This window comes from Eulemur rufifrons, chromosome 1, assembly GCF_041146395.1.
Source record: "Eulemur rufifrons isolate Redbay chromosome 1, OSU_ERuf_1, whole genome shotgun sequence".
Classification (NCBI taxonomy): domain Eukaryota; kingdom Metazoa; phylum Chordata; class Mammalia; order Primates; family Lemuridae; genus Eulemur; species Eulemur rufifrons.
The window spans coordinates 23,475,006-23,479,904 of NC_090983.1; the positions used below are offsets into that span (position 1 = coordinate 23,475,006).

A 4,899-nucleotide genomic window follows, 5' to 3' on the forward strand; every position below is an offset into this window, starting at 1 on the left:
CTGGGGACAGAGGTGGGAGAGGTGAGAGGTACTCTGATGAAGCCAGAGAGGAAAATAGACTGACTGATTTAAAATGCGATTACTCTCCATTATAAATTTAATAAGCATATTCTTTTAGAAAGAAACATTATAGAATTGTTAACTCTTACTGACAGGGTGATCTTTAAATGTTCACCAGAAAACAGGCCATGGGGTTAGAACTTGTCACGATGATGGATACTCTGCTTTTCAGAGGCTGTTCTGTAAATTTTCACAACAAGCTTTGGTAGAGAAAAAAACTCAACCTCAGTCTCTTATAATAAAATGGGTAAGTAATCAAGCAAATAAACAGTTTCTTATCTCAGTTAAATCAAGTCAACCTCAATGAGTGCTGTTGTACATAGTTGAGTCTGAATTTTAAGACATTAAGGGCCTTATTTAAAAAACTCATATTTTCTAAAATTTGTATGTAGAGTAAAGGATAACTCTGCCCCACCAACTCTCACATATATTATTTCTAAAAAATAAATGAAAAGGCAGTTGACGTAAAAAGGGAGAAAAGGAAACACGTGGAAATCTTGACCTAGGCCTTTCATATCTACCCTCAGTATTTGATTTTTAACCTTGGAGGCTTTTTGGAGTTGCAATAAATATAGAAATCCTTGACATTTAAATATAAAAATAAATTTACAAAAATACCAGTTCAAGTCTAAAATTCTAGTCACAGCCAATAGAGGATGGAAAGAAAAAAATGTTTTTCTCTATGACTTATGATTTTTTTTAATGATCTTTAATTACCTGACAAATTGGGAGACGTGTTACTGTTCTTCACACTTGTTCTCAAAGAAACTGTGTGTTAGACAATAAAAAAGGTACCTATAAAAGAGTTAATTTCTTAATGTTATGAAATTAGAGTGTACATGTATGGAGTTAGAAGTCCCTGCCTCTGCAGAAAGAAGTACTCTATTCACAAAGAGAAGCTCTTTCTTAAGGTTTCTTAAGTCTAACGGCTTTTTAAATCGGTTCAATTGAGACTTTTATAGACCTTCAGAGTTCTATGTGATTTAATAGTTCCAGTTGATTTGGGGTATTTATAAACTCTATGAATATATGAATGTATGTATCCATCCATCATTTACCTATTTATACAGTATATGTACATTTTTAAAAAAAGATCATTGAATGCAATTACTTAAAAACCACATTTTCTCATGTTCTATTGGATGTATCAGGCGTCAAAGAGCCTATAATTGAAATACTATTTGTAGTAGGCTGAATAATGTCCCCCAAAGATGTCCATGTCCTAATCTTCAGAATCTGTGAATACATTACCTTAAAAGGTAAAAGGGACTTTGCAAATATGATTAAGTTAAAGAACTTTGAGATGAGGTGATTATCCTGGATTGTCAAAATAGGCTCAGTGTAATCACAAAAGCCTTTATAAGGGGAAGACAAGAAAGTTTAGAGTCAGAGAAGGCGATGACTAAAGGAAAGATGAGAATGATGCCATTTCTGGAAGGGGGCATGAGCCAAGGAGTCCAGGTGCCTTTCAGAAGTTGAAAAAGGCAAGGAATCGATTCTCCCATCCTGCCTGAACAGCCCTGCTGACACCTTGATTTTAGTCCCAAGAGACTTGTTGTGGAACTTCTCACATCTAGAACTTTAAGATAATAGATATGTTCTTTATTTAAGCCAGTATATTTATCGTAATTTTTACAGCAGCAATAGAAAATGAATACATTATTCATAGGGTTTACTTCTAAGAACTTTAGGGGAATCATTTCATAGTTTTACATTATAATGGAACACAGTCCTTAGGGAAGAATGAGTCTCACTAAGATGGATGGACTCCGATAAAGAGACACTGACAGCTGAATCAGATGTTGCAGAACATTACCTAAAGTTAGAATTGTACGTGCTAACTGGTGCAAATGAGCCTTTGAATTTTACTTTATTTTTTATTAATTGACATGTAATAGTTGTACATATTTATGTGATATGATATATTTCAATACATGCATACAATGAGTAATGATCAATTCAGGGTAATTAGCATATCCATCACTTTAAATATTTATTTTCTTTGTATTAGGAATATTCAAAATCCTCTCTTCTAGTTATTAGAAATTATATGATAAATTATTGTTGACCATAGTCACAATAGTTCTAGTGCTATGGATCACTAGAAGGTATTCCTCTGATCTAGCTGTAATTTTGTATCCATTAATCAACCTCTCACTATCCTTTTCTCCCCCTTACACTTCCCAGCCTATAATAAGCACAATTCTACTCTCTACTTCTGTAAGCTCAAATTTTTTTAGCTCCTGCATATGAGTGAGAACACGTGGTATTTATCTTTCTGTGCCTAACTTATTTCACTTAAACACTATGTCTTCCAGGATCATCCACATTGCCACAAATGAAAGGATGTCATTATTTTTTATGGCTGAATTGTATTCTAGTGTGTATGTGTGTGTGTATTTCAAATTTTCTTTATCCATTCATCTATCAATGGACACTTAGGTTGATTTCAATCTTGGGTACTGTAAATACTGCTGCAATAAACATAGCAGTACAGATATCACTTCAATATACTGATTTCCTTTCCTTTGGATACATACCCAGCAGTGGAATTGCTGGATCATGTGGTATTTCTATTTTCAGTTTTGTGAGGAACATTCATACTTTTTTTCATAATGGCTATTCTAATTTGCATTCCCACCAGCAGTATGTACAAGTTCCCTTTTCTCTATATTCTCATTAATTTTTTGTCTTTTTATAATAGCCATTCTAACTGAAGTGAAAAGCTATCTCATGGTGGTTTTCATTTGCATTTCTATAATTAGTGATACTGAGCATTTTTACATGTACGTGTTGGCCATTTGTATGTCCTTTGAGAAATGATTGTTCATATCTTTTGCCCATTTTAAAATCAGATTATTTGGATTTTCGGGGTTTTTTTGCTGTTGGGTTGTTAGTTTCTTATATATTCTAGATATTAGATGAACAGTTAGCAAATATTTTCTCACATTCAATAAACTGTCTCTTCACTCTGTTGATTGTATCCTTTGCTGTGCAGAAGCCTTTTAGTTTATTTGTCCCATATGTCTATTTTTGGTTTTTTTGCCTATACTTTTGAAGTCTTAGCCACAAGATCTTTACTTAGACCAATGACCTGAAGCATTTCCCCTGTTTTCTTCTACCAGTTTTATAGTTTTGAGTCTTACATTTAAGTCTTTAACCCATTTTGAGTTGATTTTTTTCTTTTTTTAAAATTTTTAAAATTTTATATAAAAAACAAGTCTACAGCACCCAGTATTCCCAGTTGGTATCCCATCCAGGTACTAACCAGGCCCAACCCTGCTTAGCTTCCAAGATCAGATGAGATTGGGCACATTCAGGGTGATATGGCCATAGACTTAGGTTGATTTTTGTAAGTTGAATAAGAGTGATAAAAGTGGGAATCATTGTCTTGTTCTTGGAAGTAAGGCTTTCAACTTTTCCCCATTCAGTATAATGTTAGCTGTGGGTCTGTCATATATGGCCTTTATTGTGTTGAAGAACTTTGTTTTTAACCTAATTTGTTGAGCATTTTTATCATGAAGGGATATTGAATTTTATCAAATGCTTTTTCTGTATAAATTGAGGTGATGATATGGTTTTTGTTCTTCATTCTGTTGATGGTGATGTATCATATTTATTATTTTGCATATGTTTTATCCTCCTTGCATCCCTGGGATAAATCTCACTTTATTACAGTGCATTATCTTTATGATGTGCTTTTGGATTTGGTTTTCTAGTATTTTTTTTTTTTTTTGAGGACTTTTTGCATCTATGTTCATTAGGGATTTGGCCAATAGTTTTTTCTTTTCTTTCCTTTTCTTATTTTTTGGTTCTGTCCTTGTTTGGTTTTGGTATCAGAGTAATGCTGGCCTTGTAGAAGTAGTTAGAATTCCCTCCTTTTTAATTCTTTTGGAATAGTTTGAGAAAAAATGATGTTTTTCTTAAAGGTTAGGTAGAATTCGACACTGAAGCTATCCAGTTCTGGGCTTTTATTTGTTGGCGGACTTTTTATTATTGACTCATTACTCACTATTCCTCTATTCACATTTTCTATTTCCTCGTGGTTCAATCTTGGTGGGTTGTATGTGTCCAGGAATTAATTCATTTCCTCTAGGTTATTGAATTTGTTGGCATGTAGTTGTTAAGCATAATAAAAGTGAAAAATAAATAAATGTTATCCAAAAGTAATAGCTTGTGGTGTAAGAGTGAAGATAAACAATCACTAATTCTTATGGTATAAACAATAGCTCCCTAGAGAAGGTCAAGTTAAGCTGGCCTGTGAGATTGGGAGGCAATGCAGCCTCAGGCTCAGGAATCAGAGAACCTTGAACCTGAATTTACAATCCTTCTTTGGGTGGAGATTCATTTTCTCCTATGAAAAATGGGACAAATAAGATAATAATTAATGCACGTAAAATCTTTAGATGAATTCCTGGCACAAAGCAAGTATTCAGCAAATATAAGTGGATAATGATTTTAAAACATAAAGATGCATTCGTATTCCATCTCTGCCTTTAGCTACAGTGATTTCTTACACATCTACACAGGCACACACATTCACTCGCTCACATAACTTGCAGGCATGTTAACTAAACATTATGTTAGGGACTAGGAATAAAATCAAAACTGTATAGAAACAGACATGTCTCCTGATACGATGAGCTTATAGTCTAATGGGGAGACAGACAAATAAAATTCCACTTGCAAGAGTTGTAAGCGTGATAAAGAGGTGTTATCTGGTGTTATAAAAGCTCATGATGAGGAGTTAAAGCCAATCGGGATGGTCCGGAAAGGATCTCAAGGAATTGACACTTGAGCTAAAATAGAATGGTAAGTTGTAATTATTTGATGGAGAGG

The 4,899-nt window shown here is 33.7% G+C and overlaps 1 non-coding gene across 1 annotated transcript; it reads right to left on the reverse strand.

Moving 5' to 3' along the window:
• Positions 1-3,279: 3,279 nt before the first annotated feature.
• On the reverse strand, positions 3,280-3,398 carry LOC138387615 (5S ribosomal RNA). The gene has a single exon (XR_011233938.1). It is a non-coding gene; the product is annotated as a 5S ribosomal RNA (ribosomal RNA).
• Between the last annotated feature and the right edge of the window lie 1,501 nt (positions 3,399-4,899).